The following is a 22,146-nucleotide window of genomic DNA, read 5'->3' as shown; positions in this document are numbered from 1 at the left end:
CAATAATAAGTTAGCATTTATATAGCACCTAATATATGCCAGGTAATGTGCTAAACACTTTGCAAATATCTCATTTGATTCTCACAACAACCATAGAAAGTGTGTGTTGTTATTATTCCAATTTTACAGACAAAGAAACAAAGACATCTGAAGCCAGATTTAAAGTTGGTTTCCCTAATTCCAGTTGTAAGGGTTTGTCTTCATTATTACTCTTTAATTCTGTATATCAGCATGGTAAAAGGTTGTTTTTAATACTGATATTTTCCATTAAACTACATAACAATGATTTGATATATTGAACATGATGGAAAAATAATAGACCAATGATAATTATCTAGTTTATATTGATACAATGGACCCGCACTACACACATATACTTGTATATTCTTATAACCCATCATTGACTGTCTTTCCTAGAGTTGAATATACCACAAATAATTGTGAGCCAAAAAATATTAATTGAAAGAAAAAGAAAAGGTAACTGCATTCAGGTTTAGTGGATTAAGTAGTGGATTTTTGGAATTTCTGATTTCTGATCTTGCCTTGCTGACTACTTGAATCTGGGTATGTGATTTAACTTCTCTAAACCTCAATTTTCTCATCTATAAAATAAGGATAATAAATGTAGTTACCTCATAAGGTCATCAAAAGGATAAAATGTAACAATATATGTTTGAGGTATTATACTGATATTACTTATTGCCATCATTGTCATCATCATCATCATCACTAATTACTTCTTCCTGTACATTCCTAAACTCAATCATCAGCTTTATAAATACTAGGTAAAAATTGTCCCGCTAAGTCCATCTAAATAAATTTGTATTTGGAATATCCATTTTATCCCTTTAAAAGTTAAATGGTGCCATGCATGATTTTTTTCTGGGTCCAAAAATAGCTTCTTTGGACAAAGGGATTTTGATTTGAAATAGCTCATAAAACTCATCTTAGTAATCAAGTTAAAACTAGAGGAAATGACTTGCATTGTCAGCAGGATACCATTTTATTAAATTCAATCAAATGTTCTATTTACACACTTCAATCCTCAATAAAATCTAGTTTTATTATTCCAAACCTATAATCTTCAGTGAAATGGAATAAGTGTATTTCACCAAAGCTGGAGTGCAGTGTTATGTTAATCAGTGAGACAAAGCTGGGGAATAGAATGGGGGAGTGAGTTCAATTTTTACTTGAATTTGTATTTCTGGCTTGCTTTGTAATGTTAATAAATTCCCAAATTTTATATCTAATGATGTAGATTATGTAAACATTATACAGCAAAAAAGGAAAATGTTTGTTATTTTAAACAGTACTTATAATCTTCATAAATCAGGCAGAGAGCTTAGAAATATTTGTTATGTTATTCTAAATTGATAAGAATAACTCTTGGTTAGGGAAAGGGACCTGTATGTACAAAAATATTTGTGGCAGCCCTCTTTATAGTGGTTATAAACTGAAAACTGAGTGGATGCCCATCAATTGGAGAATGGCTGAATAAATTGTTGTATATGAACATTATGGGAATATTATTGTTCTGTAAGAAATGACCAACAGGTTGGTTTCAGAAAGGCCTGGAGAGATTTAGTATGAACTGATGCTTATATGAAAAGAGCAGGACCAGGAGATCATTATATACTTTAACAACAATACCTACCATATGATGATCAATCTGATGGATGTGACTTTTTCAACAATGAGATGAACCACATCAATTCCATTTGTTAAATAATGAATAGAAGCAGCTACACCCAGCAAAAGAACTCTGGGGAATGAGTGTGAACCACTGCATAGCATTTTCTTTTTCTTTCTTTTTTTTTTCTGAAGTTGGGGTTAAGTGACTTGCCTAGAGTCACACAGCTAGGAAGTGTTAAGTGTCTGAGACCACATTTGAACTCAGGTCCTCCTGAATTCAGGGCTGGTGCTCTATCCACTGTACCACCTAGCTGCCCCTATAGCATTTTCAATCCCTCTAGTTTTGTCCACTTGAAATTTTGATTTTCTTCATAAATTAATTGTACATTATTTCAAAGTCTGATTTTTATTGTGCAACAAAATAAATGTATGGATATGTACACATATATTGTATTCAACATACTTTAACATATTTAACATGCCTACCTGGCATCTGGGGGAGGGGGAAGGGGGAAGAAGGAGATAAATTTGAACAAAAGGTTTTGCAATTGTCAATGCTGAAAAATTACACATGCATATAACTTGTAAATAAAAAGCTATAATTTAAAAAAAGGAAAAAAAAAAGAATGAGTCTTGGTGGGGAGAAAATCACCCATCTAAAAGACCTCTGGGGGAGAAATTTAGTAAGACAAAATATTGGAATTTAAGGGTGGAAGTATAAAATGGAAGCTACTAAAATGAAAAATAAAATAAGTGTACCCTTTAGCAAATTAAATAACATATGCCAGGGCATCTAACAGACTTAAGCATCAGCACAAAGTCTACAAGAGATACTGATAAGTATCTGATATATTTGATAAAATAAAGCATTGTGGAGAGAAGATAAGAGGGTTTTTTGTTTGTTTGCTAGGGTTTTTTTTATTTTTTATTTTGTTTAGTTTTGTTCTTAGCATAACACTTTCTTTTTAGAGAAGAGGAAACTAAGTGTCCAAAACAAATGACATTTATCTTAGTTATATTAGACATCCAGCTGGTGTGTGTGTGTGTGTGTGTGTGTGTGTGTATGAGAGAGAGAGAGAGAGAGAGAGAGAGAGAGAGAGAGAGAGAGAGAGAGAGAGAGAGAGAGAGAGAAGAACGAACGAACAAGAGAGAGACAGAGAAATAGAAAGGAAAAAAAAAGAAAGGAAGAAAGGAAGAGTAAATTGGTAATGGGAACACAGGATCATTACATTTTTATACATACTGATCAGAAATTTTTCTCTAATATTGAATAATGAAACAAAAAAATGAAACAAAAAATGGATCTTGGATTATGTAGCCTCATAAATTCTTTTAATTTTATTTTTCTATTACGTCTGAAGGTAATTAAAATACATAAATAAATTAAGAAATAAACTTCATTCTAACCACATGTTAAATCGTTTAAATGTACATAGTATAGTTTTGTTGAGCTCTGTTCAGCAAAAGCAATGGAAAAAAAAAAAGACTGTAAAAATTAGCTACACCCATTTTAAGCTAATGCCCATTGACCAGTTTTAAGTTTGTCATCAAAGGATTATTCTGATATTGATATATCCAAGTTAAGACTATTAAAATATTTAATTCTCCCTACTCTTTATCAACAGATAAAAAGGTGGATATGTTCAGAATAAACATAAATGCACATAAAACCTGCATAAAATTTTATTTTACAACCTTTTCCCTCAACTGACTCCCAAACTGAGCATCCTGTAAAAGGGACATGCAGCTGCTGAAATGATTCTAGGAAGCAGTGTTACACACATTCTGTAAAGAGAAAATCTTAGCAAAATGAAAATAGTTTCTCAGCTGAATCCTAGAAAATTCCATATACTCTGAAGCCTCTACAATCATACAAAATACCTTCAGGGTTCCACAAGATGACTGTAATTCATGTTATATTAACCTCCAAAGATATGCCCTCCCTGGAGATCCAAGGAGTCTTCAGCAGTAGTGAGACATTCCATTCCTTCATCTTCCATATAGTTTTCCTTACCAATGTGAATGGTGTGCCAAGTCACACGCACATACACACACGCGTGCTATCAACATCACCACCAATGATTTCAATGGAATGTAGTATAAGATAAAAAATATACATACATTAATTTAAGAATACTTTATTGCTAAAAAAAATGCTAACCATCTTCTGAACCTTCAGCGAACCAAAAAATACTTTTGCTGGTGGAGGGTCTTGCCTTAATGCCTTAATATCTACTGAGTGATTGAGTTGTTCGCTAAGGAGTGAGGTATATATGATGATTTCTTAAAATAAGACAACAAAGAAGTTTGTCACATTGATTGCTTCTTTCTTACCCTTGAACATTTTGAAAATATTATAGGGTTATTAATTATCAGAATGAGTGTTGGATTTTATCAAATGTTTTGATATCTATTTGTATTGCTGTTGATGTGGTAAATTATGCTAATATTTAAAATAGGACTATTTAAATAATTTATACCCTTCTTTGTTAATATGGCAATCTATTTCTGTCTAAATATTCAACCATTTCTCTTAGACTATAAGATGAACAAAGTTGTTTCTAATTATTGCTCTAATTTCCTTTTCATTAGTGGAAAGTTCACATTTTTTACTTTTGATATTGGTACTTTGATTTTCTTTTCTTTTTCTCATTAAATTAACTAAAGGTTTATCTACTTTATTAGTTTTTTTCATAAAACCAAATTTTAGTTCTATTTATTAATTCAATATTTTTCTACTTTCAATTTTATTACTTTTCCCTTTCAAAATTTCAAATTTGATATTTAATTGAGGTGTTTTAATTAATTATTTTTCTAGCTTTTTACATTGCAGCCCAATTTATTGGTCTTCTATTTCTCTATTTTATTTAAGTATTTAGAGATAAGATAGAGACATAAAATTTCCTCTAAGAACTTCTTTGGCTGCATCTCATAAATTTTGATATGTTGTCTTATTATTGTCATTCTCTTGGATGAATTTATCAATTGTGTCTGATTTGTTGTTTCACCCATTTGTTCTTTAGAATAAAGTTTTTCCAATTAATCTTGGTGTATTTTCCTTGACCCTTTGTTACATACAATTTTGGTTGTGTCATGATCTGAAAAAGATGCATTTACAATTTCTGCCTCTCTGCATTTGATTTTGATGTTTTTATGCCCTAATACAAGGTCAGTTCTTGTGTAGGTTCCAGGTACTGCCAAGGGGGGAAAAAGTATCTTTCTTTCTGTCTCTATAGAATTTTTTCCAAAAGTCTATTATACCTAACTTTTCTAAAAATCTATTCACCTACTTAACTTATTTCTTGTTTCTTTTATAGTTCGATTAATCTAGTTTTGATAAAGTGAGGTTGAGATCCCCCACTAGTATAGTTTTGCTGTCTATTTCTTCTTGTTTCTCTCTTAAATTCTCCTCTAGGTACCTGGATGCTATACCACTTGGTGCATATGTGTTTAATATTGAAATTACATCGTTATCTATAGTATCCTTTAGCAAAACGTAATTTCCTTTCTTATCTCTTTTAATTAGATCTATTTTTCTTTTGTTTTATTTGAGATCCTGTTAGCTATGTCTACATTTTTTTTTACTTCAACTGAAACATAAGAGATTCTGCTCCAACCTTTTACCTTTACTCTGTATGTATCACTTTGTTTTAAATATTGTAGGAATCTTTACTTTTAATCCAATATGCTATCCACTTCAGTTTCATAGGAGAGTTCATGCCATTCACATTAACAATTAAAATGACTAACTCTATATTTCTTATCATCTAATTTTCACAATTTGTCCTTTTCTCTTTCCTTTTCCCTTTCTCTCCTCTTCAGTGTTTTGCTTCTGACCATCACCTCCCTCAATCTGTCTCCCCCTTTTATAGCTCCTGGCCCCTTTTATTACCTCCCCCTTTCCTTTCCACATTTTTCTCCTACTTTCCTATAGAATGAGACAAGTTTCTATATTAAGCTACATATGTTTGATATTCTCTCTTTAAGCCAAATCTGATGAAATGAAGGTTCACACAATTCGGCTCCCCTATCATAAACCAAAGAAATATAACATAGGTCAAGAAGCCACTTCAAAGATCTCTAACTGACTATAGTCAATTTCCTTAGGGACAGCATAAAGGAGAAACATAAGTACTGTTCAGAAATAGAACATACATTGATTCCCACTATATCTGAAAATGCAATAAAGAGAATGGTAAATAGAGATTCATCTTAGATATTGCTTGAGTGTCCTTGACTAACTCAAATAAAGGGAACAGCCAGAGAAGGGAACTGGGTTAAAATTCACAGTATCAAAGCTGGTACGATGTTGTTTTATCTTTTGAGGGGATAACAGGGCAAGTTTGCTTATTGTTCATCAATAAAAATTGGACAAGAATTTCCCAAAACAAACAAACAAACAAACACGATCTGGACCCAGAGTTGAAGAAGAGAAAATCTTAAGAATTAATTTTGAGAATCTGGGCTGAGTTTTCAATAACATGTACCAGCTCAATGCCAGGAGAGTCTATTTCATAAACAGCAATACTGTCTCAGTGAGATTATGTGGTTGTAAATCATGAATGATTATGATCTCAGAAGAGTAAATATTTCAGGTGATTTAAAGGTCAATGGAAAATTAAATATGGAAGATGGAAGCAGAATGGATACAAAAGCTACCAAGAATGTATAAAAAACAAGAAATATATGTTAATATTTACAATGAACACTATTTATGCTATTAAATTTGGTCCTTAAAAAACTCTGAAAGTATACTGGTCTTCACTTTACAAAAAAGGAAATTGAGAGAGAAGTTAAGTGATTTACTCAGAATCACATAAATAGTAACTAAAGCAGAAATTGAAATCAGTTCTTTCTGACACCAAGTTCAGTGTTCTAATGACTATGCTATTTTGCAGTACTTGTGGGGAAAACATGGTAACAGCATGATTAACTATAAAGTATACTTGTGTGCAGTCAAAGGTCCTGAATTGGAATTTTGTCACTTTTGTGACTTAGCTAAGTTACTTCACATCTTTGTAACCTTGGTTTTCTCACCTCTAAATGATGAGTGAGAATGTTAGAAAGCTGGGGTTCCTTGCAGTTCTAATCTATAATCAATCATTTCATAATAAATGTAATAATAATAATAATAATACCTAGATGTACATACCTATTTAAATCTTGCTAAATACTTTAGAAATATTAAAATAATCTGAGGAAGAAGACTTTATAGGACAATTAATCTCTGAAGACTTATATAGGGTTTGGAATGTTAAGAGATATCTTCTTTGCCCAGGTGGATAATGCTTCCCCTCTGGTTAAGAAATTCACATGTTCAAATGTCTCAGATAACAAGTGAAATGAATATTAACTCTCATTAAAAACAAGGTATCCTAGGTATCCTTTTTTCATATCTTTCCATATTCCTATTGTGAATTCTGATAGCTTACTCTAGAATTTTCAAACAAAATTTGACACTTTTCATATTTCATTAAGTGCCTGTGGTACCAAGAAGGCCTAAAGTATGATAATAAGGCTGATTTTCATGAGTGACTGACTGGTAGATTTACTTTCATTACTTTATCTAAGATGTGCTAAATGCAGATTCCCCTTTAAGTGTAAATTGTTTATTATAAGAATCTTGACTATATAACAGTTAAACAACTCTCAGTTGACAGTAGTTATAAGAAAGATGTTTTCGAATTTAATTGTCATCATAAGACACTATTGCCTAGAAAGATTTCTAGAAAATTGTTGTCATGGCTAACATCAGCATTCTGGCATATTCATACAAGCGACTATAACTATTGAATATTAACCCAATGCATTGAATTTGTCCCCACAGAAAATCCCAAATGCCCTGATCAAGTTCGGTGTATACCTTCCAAAATAGGTACCTATGTTATAAAGCTGGTCAATTACTTTACAAATCATATCTTGTTTGTAACTCACAAGAATCCTCTGAACAATTACTATTATTATGCTTCATTTAAAGATTAAAAAAAAAAGAACAGTAAAGTGACAGCCATTTAATATCTGAGACTGAATTTGAACTTAGATCTTCTTTATGCAAGTGCCAGAATTTTATTCAATTTTTCCCCAATGATCTCATATTCATATTTTATTTTATCTGTTGTATCTCCTAGTAGAATAGAATAAAAATTTATTTGGAACAGACATGGCATTTTTTTTTCTTTTAATCCTCTACATCTCACACAGAGCTATGAACATAAAAGAACAGAAAGGGGAAGGGAATATGAATTTACTAAGTGCCCCCAGTAGTGAATGGCACTGTGCTTAGTGTTTTACAGATTTGATGTCATTATCTCCAAGAGGCCATTTATCTGGCCCATGGAGTCCTTCTTCTAGTACCACCTTAAATAAATTTGTATGGGCTCTTTGCCAGATAGTTGACAGAGATATTTGATGAGATCCTTTAGTCACTGAAAATCTTATTGAGTAGGTGTTGAAGGACTATGATATGCAATGAAGAAAGAAATAGCTATACTATCAAAACTAGATAAACCAAAAAATGGAAGAAGGTTTTAATCAGAAAGCTAAAGAAGATGTAGGAAATTAGCAATTAACATTCATATTCAAATGCTTAAAGAGACTAAGTGGTGAAATGGATAGAGATCTGGCCTCTGAGCCAGGCAGATCTGCATTTGAATTCTGTCTTTGAGACATATTTACTCTGGAGAAAATATTTTAACCACTTAGTGTCTTCATACAATACTCTAAGATTCTTTATTAAGGTGCAGATTTTTATTGACAGGTGATTCCTTATTGGAAGCTCCCTATTTTAATGAAATTACAAATTTGGCCCAAAATATATAAACAAGGAAAAAAAAAAGAAAAGGTATACTTAAATGCCTAGATTTCAGGGATAAATAGGAATAAGTTACTGAAGATAGCAAAAGAAAATGTTCAATTGTTTCAGTCATATTGAAACTTTGGGGACTCATTTGGAATTTTCTTGGCAGAGATACTGGAGTGACTTGCCATTTCCTTCTTCATCTCATTTTATGAGGAAATGAGGTAAGTGAGGTAATCAGAGTTAAGTGACTTGACCAGAGTCACACAGCTGGTAAATAACTCAGAACATATTTGAATTTAAGAATACAAATCTTTATTCTAAACTTGGCATTCTATCTACTGTGTTACCTATAGTGCCTGGCCTGGAGTCAGGAGGACCTGACAATCCCAAAATATCAATCATCATCATTTTGATCCATCCCATAATATCCTTTTTTCTATAAATCTATTTTTCTATGAACCTCATTGAGAAAAATAGTGACAATTTATTCCTATTTTAGACATGCATAGCCAACAACTGGCAGGGCTGGGTTTAAGCTCAAAGTTCTCTGGTTTCTTCTTCAATCATCTTTTGACTATACTTTGTTATACTACTGGATGTGTCATCAGGTTTCCCATTATCAACCTAATTGTTTTAGGCAGAATAGATTTAGTTGGATAATCCTATTCAGGTATGAAAAAAAAAGATTAATGTTCAATTTTTTTTCCTAATACTAAATTATTTTCATATGGTGCAATTATAATTTTTATATATTTTCTAGGACAGATATGTCTATTATAACTAATTAGAACTTAGGTTCCAAATTATTGATGATTCAGGAACTCTTTTGTGGTAAAAATTAAGCATTCTTTACCAAACATCTTAATGAACTTTTTAGAATCAGATTTGACTAACGGACTTTACCTACTTTCTCAGATACATTTTAAAATTTTATTTAGGTTATATGTATGCATTCATTTTTTAACATATTTCCATATGAATCATGTTGGGGAAGAAAAATCAGAACAAAAGGGGAAAACCATGAGAAAGAAAAAAAATGAAACCAAAGGGGGAAAAAGGCGAAAATAGTATTCATCAATACATGTTAAGTCTCCATTATTCTCTCTCTGGATGTGGATGGCATGTTCCATTCAAAGTCTTTTTGGAATTTTCTTGGCTCACTGAATTGCAGAGAAGAGCTAAGTCTATTATAGTTGTTCATTACACAATCTTGCTGTTTCTGTGTATAATAGTTTCCTGGTTCTGCTCATTTCTCTCAACATCAGTTCATGTAAGTCTTTCCAGGCTTTTCTGAAATCAGCTTGTTCACCATTTCTTACAGAATTATAATATTGTAGTTACAGTTATATATCATAATTTATAAATCTAGTCCCCAATTTATGGAAATTAATTCATTTTTAAAATTCTTTACCACAAAAAAGATCTGCTACAAATATTTTTTGCATATATGGGTCCTTTTTTATCTTTTTTTTTTTTTTTGTCTTTTTGGGATATAGTAGGGGCACTATCAGAACAATTTAAAGAACAATAAGCCAATTAAAAAAAAACTGAAAGAGCCATCCAATATGATGGTTGGGTATCTTGGGAATGGGGTAGAACTATTAATTATATAGATGAAAATTATTTTATAATAATGGACACCATGGAGATGTTATAGCTTGTAAGAGTAAAAAACAAGTATCTGCAATGGAAAAATTCAAATCTATTTAATTATACAAATAAGTCAAAACCAAGGAAATCCCAAAATAATCAGCCCAAAGTAACTGAGAGTTGAGTATAACAACCAATTTAAACATAAAAAGGAAAACTGGAATTTTTTGATGAGACTACGCTACATTAAAACTATTAGATTCATAGTCAAAGGATTTGGATTAAAATCCTGAATTTATTTTGCAGCTCCAGGTCTTGGATCCCATAATCCTAAATCACTTTGTCTCTTTGAGACTATTACTCTATCTGGGAAATAAGAAGGATGGATTAATTGACCTCCAACTAGGATTCCAAACTTGGAATCCTGTACCTACTCATTATTTTATACATTTACCAGATTTTTAATAAAATAAGATTTATTCAATTTCATACATATGTAGTACCTGCTATCAGGGATCAATCACCTAAGCTCTTCATTCTATTAAAGTATGGAAAAATCCCTAAGCAAATGCTAAGAAAATAGTCCAACATTAAAAAATATTTCATCAACAAATATATATATTTATGTGTATATATGAATACATATAGTACATATGTGTGTGCATGCATGTATGTATACACAGTGGTTTTGAAATAACCTTTTTTCCAATCCAGAATGTTTCCTGCAATCAAGAATATGGGATTTGTCAACAAAAGAACTTTTGATATGCAATAACATACCTTCTAGAAAAAATTCATTTAAAAAGGTATTACCTGCTATTTGTCTTATTCTATATTGCCATTTTCCACTAAGTGCTAATAAGTGTTCTCTGTTGAAGAAGTTTACATTTAACATCTGTCACTTGCATCCAGTAACAGCACCTACAGGGAACTGTCAGAGAGACTGTTATTCTCCTCTGAAACACTAGCAAATCTGTCTCACATCATTTACATACAGATTGTTATAGGCATTCATCATTTCATTATGCTGACTACTTCACTATTCTGATATGTAATGTCTCTTTAATGAGCCTCAAAAAATACAATATTCTTTGATTTATGCCTGCTTAACTGAAAAATTATACAAATTGACAAAAAGAAGACTCATCATGCATTTTCATTTTTAACTACCTTATACTTATTTTTAATAGTGACTCAGGAGTAAAGACCATGCTTCTTTGACAAAAGAAATGATTCACTTTTGACTTGCCACATTTTAGTATCTCTGTAGTTTTATGTGAATATTTTAAGTTTCATATAAAATAGAAACACTATTAAAAGGTAGAAAAATTAAAATTGATCCTTTTCCCCCTCTGGGAAAGATATATATTGGACAACTTCTTTTTGTATTACTATAACTATGATAAGACTTCTTTTGTTACAATGAAAATTGTTGCTATGCTATTCATGCACTAGTAACTCATAAAAGAGACAATTTCCATGTTCTAGTAAACTACATCTTGCTTTATATTCTGTGAGCTTTGGTGATATCACACTTAGGGTTTTCAATAACAAACTACATTTTCCAATAATGAATTAAAGTTGCTTCTGTAGCTACCTGAAAATGAGAAGAACTCATCTAGTATTGTTCTTTCTTAGTATGTTTTTTATGGTGCAAAAATATTACTTCCATTTAAGTCATTAGGTAATACAATTATAGATGGATGGAACCTCAAGGGTCATTTTGTCTAAAACAATTGAGCAGCCATGTGGAATAGTGGATAGAGTGCCAGGATAGAGTGTCAGAAAGAATCATCTTCTTAAGTTTAAATCTGACTTCCGTTACTTACAACCATTGTGACCTTAGGCAAGTCATTAAGCCTGTTTACCTCAGTGTCTTCAGTAAAATAAATTGAAGAAGAAAATGGCAAACCACTTCAATAACTGTTCAAAAAAAATCCCAATGGACATAAATGGAGGTACAAAGTGTAGGAGATGATTGAAATGACTATAGGACAAATATCCAAAACATTCACTTTATAAATGATGAAACTGAGTTCTGGCATGCATAAGTGATTTCTCCTAGGATTATATCAGTTCTACATTGGCAAGACAGAAACTGACCTTTAGGTCAGTGACTCTATTCAATATTCTTTTCAACTGCACCACAATTCTCTAAGTATTCCAAAAAAACTGCCATAGAGTCTAATTTGTCAGATTCAACTAATCTGGTGAGGGAAATTAATGTTATATTATTATATTAATATCCAATTATTTTGTCATCCATCATTTTTCTCCTATTTTTCAAGAACCCAGTTTTGAAAAGACCAAGTAGTCCTGGTTAAGGCCAGGACCTAGTAATGTGAATAATTCCTAGTCCCCAAGATACCTTCTCATTGACTATCCAAATGGGACTCTGCCTTCTGTTTGCTCAGCAAACAGGATCAGTTTGAGTGAGAACTCCCCATAGGCAGTATGAGGTTTGCCCTTCTCCCTTCATTAAAGTTTGAAGTGACCTAGTCTAAAAAGGGGAGAATAAGCCAGTAAAAACCCCATTGAGATTATCTTTTTATTTTATAAGATTGTTAGCAATTTCCAGTACAAGGAGCTGAAGGAGGGTATTATTGGCCACATCTGAGGAAAAGTTCATTACCTACTGACCACAAGAGGGAAGAGCTAAGAACCTTTAACCTTATTTCCTCAATAAAACATCCACCAATCAGGATTGCCAAGGAAGAATGCAATGATGCAGAATGAGGCCAATTGGAAGGAAGACACAACTATGTATAAAAGAATCTGTAAGCTCTCCTCTATTTGTTTCAAATGGGTACATGTCATTGATCTCTTCTTTATTAACAGATCCCATGGCCCTATTAACAAATGACATTGTGGTCAAAGAAATGGTATTATTTTATTTGTTGATCAAATTTTCCCTGTGACACTGGAAATGTTAAAAATATAAGATCATTGATGGACAATGAGTCTATCATCTCAAGGCCCAACTAGGTAAATGTGATGAAGGTTGTCCTTAGATTGACCACATAGTACTGAATTTATCTATCACAGTAACTCTCAAAAATTATGACTTTCAATGAGATTATAGAATGGAAACTAAGTTCAAACATTTCTTTAGACACTCACTAGCTGTTTGAACCCACATTAAGTCATTAGCCTCAGTTTCTTTATCTATAAAATGGACCTACTTCAGAGAGTTATTGTAAGAATCAAATTTAATAACATATAAAGAGCACTTCTTAAACATTAAAACATTATATACATGCTAGCCATTGTTATTATTGTGAAAATAAGATGAAGATCTGTGTCTATGTTTCCTGTCTTCACTTTAGAAAAGGTTACAGTTCAATGAAATAGTTAATTATGATGGGTTTTAAAAATGTGGCTAATCTCTATCTACAAAACAAAAGAAAGACTCAAAGCAAAGATGACAATATTAGAGAATAATTAAAGAATGGAAAAAAATATTTGCCTCTGAAAAGATAAGGATGAAAGAAGAGAGCTTTAAGTGCCTTCTTTCCTTTCCCTATTCTGTTCCCTTTCCTCCCTGAATTATTTTGGACTTCCAACTCTAAGCAAACATATTAGATGTGTCAAGAATATTCACCAGACCCAAAAGCTCCAGCTTCTGGGATAAGAATTCACTACTTGACAAAAATGCTGGGAAAACTGCAAAGTATTATGGTAGAAACCATGCATTTACCAATATCTTACAAGATAAGGTTGAAACAGATTCCTGATCTAGACATAACCAGTGATATTAAAAACAAATTACTAAAACAAAGGATAATTTACCTTTCAGATCTGTGGAAAAGGAAGATATTTATGGCCAAAGAAGACATAGAGAACATTATAAAATGTAAAATGGATAATTTTGACTACATTAAATTAAAAAGGATTTGCATAAACAAAACCAATGCAGTCAAGATTAGAAGGGAAGCAGAAAGCTTGGAAACACTTTTTACATCCAGTGTTTCTGATAAAGATCTTGTTTCTAAAATATATAGAGAATTGACTCAAATGTATAAGAATACAAGCCATTACCCAATTAATAAATGGTCAAAGGATACAAATGATTTTCAGAAGGAGAAATTAAAATTATTCCTATTCATAAAAATGCTCTAAATCACCATTGATTCGAGAAATGCAAATCATTATGTGTTGACCGACTACAATGGACTTGGTTCTTTGCAACAGTGAGGTAATTCAAGGCAATTTAATAGATTTATGATAAAAAAAAATGCCATCCATATCCAGAGAGAGAATTAAGGAGACCGAATGTGGATCAAGGCATAGCATTTTTAGTTTGTTGTTGTTTATTTGCTGTTTTTTTTTTCCTTTCTCATGTTTTCCCCCTTTTTTTCCACAGAATGATGAATATGAAATATGTGTAGAAGAATTGCAATATTTAATCTGTATTAGATTGCATACTGTCTTGAGGAGAGGGGAAAATTTGGAAGAAAACGTTTTGGAAAAGTGAATGTTGAAAACTATCTTTGAATGTATTTGAAAAAATAAAATACTATTAAAATAAAAAACCTTCAAAATGTTCATTGAGTCTTTAAAAACATTATAGCAGATGAGGCTGTTACTTTGCTAATTAAAACTAATCTTTTTTTTTTCTTTAAGTATTGTATTATAGTAAAAAATAATGAAGAAAAATATAAACACGGACAAAATTATTTATGTATTTGCAAGATTTTTCAGGTGGTAACTTTTAGTATATATTTTATATCACATTAGAAAGAAAAGCATATGTAATTAAAGCTACTGTCTGACCTTAATTCACAAACTAACTCATAAATCACCATGAGTAAGGCATATAAAGATAGAGATAAATTAGAGTTTGGCTTCTATAGGTTTGAAATTAAGATCACCATAATTTTAGCCTTCAATAATTAATACAAAATCATCTGCAGTTTTCATCAGTTGAAAACAAGAGCAGACCCTACCATGCCACATTGCACTATTGTGATAAAAAAGACTCCAAAAATAAAACAAAAAACAAAATGCTAGATTTGAAGTGAAATGAAAGTATGCTTATGCCTTACTAAAAGATAAATTTGCAAATAGAAATAGGCTCTGCTGAGAAAAATATTGCTAGTTTAAAAAAATCCAGATATGCACTGTGAAACTGATACAGCTTGAATTTCAACTGATTCTAAAAACAAAGGCAAAGTATTTACTAACTTTGTATTATGTTAAAAGCACTTCATATGCTCCCATACCCTTCCATCCAGAGAAAGTAACTACACAAACTTGTAGGTCTTTCCCTTACCCGGACATAGACATAGTCCACAAATGTTCTTTGGACATGGAATTTCAGTGCTTTGCAGAGATCATTGTAAATCTGCTTTAGCATAATAAAAATATGCCACTAGTCTTTCAATTAAATTTCAGGTGGTGATAGTAGAGATCAAATTCCATGCTTTATGATTTATGGTTTATGGACCATAGTCCCTGCCCTCAAAGAACTTATCACCTATGGGATTGTAAGGAAAAAGAAGAAGTGGAAAATATTAAATGTAAATAGATAATTACATGCAAAGTATATTCAAAGCTATAACAAGTTATTTCAAGGTATAGAGAGCATTAATTATTCAGAGTATCAGGAGAATTCTCCTGGAGCATTAAACGAAGCTAGGGAATATAAGAAGCATAGGTGACAGAGAATTGCATTCCAGGTTGAAAAGATATGGAGATAGGAGAATTCAAACTTAATTAAGAAGAACAGAGAATAGGCCAGTTTGACTGGACCAGAGTTTTGTGAAAGAAAGTTCCATGAAATAAGACTAGAAATGTAGAGGGGAGCTAGATTGTGAAAGACTTAAGCAGATGGAGGATTTTGCATTTTATCCTAGAGACAACAGGAAGAAACAAAATTTTAAAATAAGTGAATGCTATAGTCAGAAAAAAACCAATAGAGGAAAAAAACATCTCAAAATATGAAGTAGAAATACCTGAACCTTAATAAGTTTCAAATATGCAAAATAATTATAACAATTTCACCTAACATTTAGAGAGCCACACTTGAACTCATGACTTCTAGCTCTACATCTGATCCTTTTCCAGCACACCTTACTGTGATCCAAACCTATATCACTTGCCTGAGATGAAGATATAAATGGCATGTGATCAAAGTAGCAGATGATATAAAGTTTGAGCACATATTATATGAAAGAGTCAGTGCTCAAACACATATTATATGACTAAAGCTATAAGCCAAATCTACTGAGATTGCATTGAATCCGGGGATAAGCAATAGACATGTTTTATTTGAAATAAGAAAACATGTAAAGAACTCTGTAAGCTTTAAAGTATTGTATAAATAATTATTATTTTTAAATCAGTTTTGCAAATACAGAATCAAGTCATCATGAATATATGGCTACTCATGGGGAAACTATTTGGGATTTCATTAAACTAAGGTTTATAATGACTTAACTGAGTGATATGGCAGCCAATAAAAAGTTAGTGATTTGCTAGATTGTATTTAGATGTTAAGATCATAGATCCAGAAACAGAAGAGTTGTTATTGATCACTTAGTTCAATGATAACAAGCTCAGAGATAAATGGATTCTTGTGGACTTAGAATATTAGAATTATTGACTTAGAATATCACAAATTAACATTATTTATGTGGTACTGTATTTTTATTAATTTTGCTAAAAAAAACTACAAATTAAAATGTAATGTGATTTTAGTTGCATTCCAGAGTTTTGTAACTCCCTGCATGAATCTGATGCTTCTCATTAGTCCATCACCTTGAGAGATGTTCGAGAGTCTGTTCAAAGTGGCTTAGAGAGTTACTTTTAAAATTTTCAGTATGACCATTTACACTTTAGGAATCAGCAAACACAATGGGCAAATGAGTACTTGATTTATTTTGTTATTGTTGTTATTGTGATTGATTGCCTAGACTTCAGAAAGTGATGGTTTAAAAAATAGTTAGCAACTCAGATTAAACTTAAAACGTATGCTATGGGCACATTTTTTTCCCCAGAAAGATAGAAGATTATCATTTCCCAACACTCCCTGATGACTACCCTTCCAATAAATTAGGAGACTGAAGCAGAATGAAGAAAGTGATTATTCAGCTGTTTTTTGTCCTTGTCAAACCATGTCTGTGGAATTATGTTCCAATGGAGGCATTACAAAGGACATTGACAGGTTAGAGTGCATCCAGAAGAAATCAGGCAAGAACTAGAGCCCAGACTCTTCTGATCATCCTTTAGCTACAGTAAGGATATTTATGGAGAAAAGCAGATTTGGGAGATGGCACTATAACAATCTAATAGTTGTCATATTGAAGGGATTAGATTATTTTTAGCTTTATGAGCAATATGTATAAAGTAAAAATAGGCTCATTTTAAGAAAAAAAAGTGAAAAAGGGCTATCTAGCAAACTGGTGAATTTTCCAATCACTGGAAATTTTCAAGAGATTCCCCAGGATCCACTCAATTATAATGTTACAGAAAAGTGATTTTGATCAGTTACATATCTGATTAGACAAATGAGACATTCAAGCTGGAAATTCAGATGCATGTGGATCCTATCTGTAATAGTTTTAACCAAGTAGTGATAGTGAGTAGAAAAAAAGGAAACCAAACAATTTCTGTATGTTCAGTTTTACAGCTGTTACTGTATTTCTACTTCTTTATTTCTCAGGTTCTTAGCTATGCCTCAACTGATAATACTTAATATTTCCTTAAGAGAAATCATTAAAATGACATTAGCAATGACTTTGAAATTGCTCTTCAAGACCTGCAAGAATTGAAGAATAATTTTAACAGCTACTGAAGCAGCTGTTTGGACATATGCTGGTATGGGACAGCACATCTGAGTGCATGACATGTAGAAACAATCAAACTTTAAAATAGTCAAGGTAAAAATTTCCCAAAAGGAATGACTCTTTAACATTCCTATTGACTATAAGGTTACCTCATCTCTTAATAAAAATAAGTAAAACACACACACACACACACACACACAAATTGCAAAACTGGTTATCTCTGATTTTACCCTTCTGTATTTTGACAAAAATATTTAAAATAATGATGCACCTTTTGGTTCTACAAAATAGATTGCCTTCCCTATGACACATGCTGCCTATAAAATACCCAGAAAAAATTTGTGCTGCTTTGAGCTCAAGACAATAAATGCAGCATCACAGAGTGTCCTCTAAGAGCCAGCTGTATATACATGAACTGTTCCATTCCAAATTCCATTTAATTTTTAATTTGTGAAGTATTCTGTAGAAGATATTTTTCTTCTTTAGAAAAGTCATAAGAAATGGTCTGTAAATGCAAAGACAAACAGTGTGAATAGAAATTTGAATAAAGCTATAAAATCTGTAAATTTTGAACAGCTGCACCTCTGAAATACAAACAAACCCATCTTCATTATGACATTTATTTTGATTTGATTCCTGGGAACCCTGTTGAATACTATGACCACTAGAGGGCTTCCACATTTTGCCTTAAGAATGAAACATTATTCTAACATTGGGTTACCTCTCTGTTAATGAACAGTAGTACTACCATACTTCAATGATTGCTGTTAATCTCCCAAATACCTATATTTATAGATGAAATATAATGAGACATAATAAAGTGGCGATATGAAAAGACAATGTCATGGATTCATTTCAATCTTAGCTTTTATAGTTTCCAGAATAACTTACTATGCTTCTATGCTCATTAGGCCTTATTCTACACTGAAAATCATTTCGGTGAATTTGTTGCTATCTTTATGTTCCTGCAGAATGGCCTGGGCCATTTTTAGGATAAGTTGAATTGGATCAAAGCATGTTTCATGTTCCATCCAAAAAGTTGCTTTGGTATACAAACCCATCAACATTTGTTTCATAATGGGGAAAAAAAGCTTAAAACTATGACTACAGTAAAAAGAAAGATTTAATTGTACAACTGGCCAATGTCCCTTATGTAATTTAAGAAACTATATTGCTGTGATGAGATATACTGAGAGTCACTTTTTAAAAAAATGTTTTAACAGGGAAATCCCCACATCTTTTTATTAAGCTTGATTTTGGGACTTTCTTGAGTGCTAACTTGGCTTTGAATCAATTCCATGATTAAAATTCAAGGGAAATGTCCAATTGGTTGTATAACAACAAAAGGGGGGTGAATACAAAAGACACTTAGGACAAACACTATAGAATTTATATGAACCACTTTAAAATAAAAATCATATCTTTTTGTATTAAATCATTGATAAACATCAACGTGTGACAATATTTTAAAAGAGGAAATATTTAAAGAGTGAGCTAAACAAAATATTTTTTAAATATAGCTTGAATTGCTTTTTTTCTCTGCACAGAGATTTCTAAACTATACCTAAGTTATAGTTTCAGTACATTTCTTTCATTTTATACATTATGTTAGAGTATTCTATCAAATAAAGAGGAGAGTTGAATATATTTTATCACCTACAAAGCTTTTCAGGTGATAAAGTTAGAAACAAAGGGATACATTTGACCTACTCTATGTAGACATCCAAACCTAAATAGATCTGAATTCTTTTGAAGCTTTTTGGTATCAAATTTCAGAGTCTTTGATAGTTCTTTTGTCTGGAAGTCTGAAGGTTCCAGATCATATCTCCTAGGTTACAAAATATTTGGTTGGATAAGAATGGATTGAAAAAAAATAAAATGAAATAGCCTCAGAAGGAAATTCAAACTGTTTACTCTTCATGAGAGCAGCATACTTATACACAAAGGAAAAGTAAAAATTACAGTTAGAACCTATTTTGTAATATTGATAATCAATTTTTTTTACAAATTTTTAATCAAGTAATTTGTTATGAAGACATAAAATTTCTAACAGCAAGTCACCAATTAAATATAATCCACCCCACACCCATTATAATGGCCCTTGTATAGGCAAACATATGAATGCCTCAGTTCTTAATCTTTTCAAAATAGTACTTCTAAGGTTCTCAAGTAACTTCAGTTTGAGCAAGCTTCTCATCCTAATTCCAAACATCAATATTATTATAAATTTTAAGACATCAGAAAGATATTAAATTTAAACGTTTGGCACATAGGTGTCTCTCATTCAAGTATAGCTTTGATTATAGTGGATGGAGTACTTTGATTAGGTATAGACAATCTGTCACTTAGATTTGCAAGACGTTCAAAATATTTTAAATTTCACAATACAAATTTTCTATGCATCATGGCAAAAAACAATTCATTTTTGTAAGTAACCCTAATTCCATTTGTCACAAAATCTAAGATAAGGTGTCCTAAAAGTCTTAGTGCAAATTTAAACTTTAATAGCTTAAAGAAAGTTTATCAGTTTTAATGGCTAAAAACTATCCTATGACATTTGGTACACCATTTACAGTAAGAAAAATCCATCAGTTTATAAATAACTTCTTCAAGTATCCTTTCTCTCTGCAATCCATGACTCAGAAATCTTCAAGTGTTTCCTGTCTCCTACTATTGTTATTGCTGTTATTTTTAAGTGCCACAAAAGTGGACTCTGTCTTAAATCATCAAGCATCAGAGCAATATAAAAAATATTTTTTTTTATTTCACTTAAAATACTTACAGTGAGCTGCTTCTCCTAGTTGCCTTAGTGTTTCAGCAGGAATATTCTACACGTCCGAAGAAAATTCAGAGGGTAATTGTTCAATTATTCTTTCTCCACAATCTGCTCTCACTGCATACAGTTCTTTAAAGAATAAAAAAAAAATCTCATTTCAAAACAGAACAAAATAAATTCATCTCACAATTTCTTGTATGATGGAAAATATCACTTATTATAACTGGTATAGTAACATTTACACTCCTCTAATCTGAAAGCTAAAACAGTGGTCACTGAAGAAACCAGCAGATTTTCTCAGACAAAATGAATTTAACTGTGACTACACGTGCCATGAGGAAGTACAAAAATAGATTTCATTAAATGCCATTCAATTATTTGTCAGAAATTATCAAGTCCAGTAAAATTATATGCACTTAACAAAATGTGTGTCTTCCAAATATAATAAATCAAACAATAAATATTTATGCTTATGTCTATTAGGTGTCAGGGAATATGTATAAGGACTAGGGGACACTCAAAGAGGCTAAAATCAGTCCCTGCACTCAGGGTGCTTACAATCCAATGGGGAAGACAATATATAACATATTATATTATATTATGCATATATATATATACACATATATATATATATATATATATCGATAGATACCATACACACGTATACAAAATAAGTTATATACAAAGTCTATTAAAAATAAGAATCAGAGAAAAGGCACTAGAATAAAGAAGAGATGGGAAAGGCTTCCCAAAGAAAATTTTAGCTGAAACCTATTGGAAATTAAAGAGATCAGTACATAGAATGGAGGTAAAATAGCATTCCAAGAATAGACAAAAGCCAGAAAAATGTCCAAGGCTGGAAGAGAACATGTCTTATTTATGGAACAAGAAGGAAACCATTGTCATTAGACAGAAGAGTATATATTGGGGAATAAAATTTAAGAAGACAGAAATGGGAAAAAGGGCTAGATTTTAAAGGGCTTTGAATGCTAAACATAACATGTTGTATGTAATCCTGGAATCAACATGGAATTCCAATTCCTGGAATTTTATAAAGTAGGGTGGTGACATGATTGGAGTGGGAAAAAAGACTAGAGGCAAGCAGATCCACTAGCAGGTTATTGCAATAATTCTAGAATGAGATGATGCTGGATTATACCAAAATGGTAGCAGTGTCAGAGGAGAAGAGAAGGCCTATTTGAGAGATGTTAAAAATATGAAGTCAAAAGGTCTTGGCAACACATTAGATAAAGGGGTGAGTAATAGTGAATCTAGAGTGACTCTTTGGAATGCACAGTATTACTCCTTGTTCTTTTCTGCATCAGCAGGCTAAGAAAGTTGAAAATCAACTTTGAGATATAGCTATACTATATATTATCTCTAACTGTCCCCTTATCTCTACTTCTCTATGTGTATATATGTATATATACATACACACATATCTAAACCTACTTCTATACCGCTAAGTTATCATTGTCTCTTTTTTCTATTTGGCTAATTTTGCTATTTAAGGAGTCATTTTCTTCAATTAATTTTTATGCCTCTTTTACCATTAGGTCAAT

At 31.7% G+C, this 22,146-nt stretch overlaps 1 protein-coding gene across 13 annotated transcripts in view; it reads right to left on the bottom strand.

Moving 5' to 3' along the window:
• Positions 1-22,146, bottom strand: part of TENM3 (teneurin transmembrane protein 3) — a 3,351,339-nt gene that overhangs the window by 3,151,958 nt on the left and 177,235 nt on the right. For all 13 annotated transcript variants that reach the window (XM_074276236.1, XM_074276245.1, XM_074276241.1 and 10 more), the window contains exon 2: positions 20,591-20,713. The gene's annotated coding sequence lies outside the window, so the exon portion shown is untranslated. The remainder of the gene's footprint in view (positions 1-20,590; positions 20,714-22,146) is intronic.

The sequence above is a fragment of the Sminthopsis crassicaudata genome, chromosome 6, assembly GCF_048593235.1.
Source record: "Sminthopsis crassicaudata isolate SCR6 chromosome 6, ASM4859323v1, whole genome shotgun sequence".
Taxonomy (NCBI): domain Eukaryota; kingdom Metazoa; phylum Chordata; class Mammalia; order Dasyuromorphia; family Dasyuridae; genus Sminthopsis; species Sminthopsis crassicaudata.
This window is presented reverse-complemented; position numbering and strand designations above follow the sequence as displayed.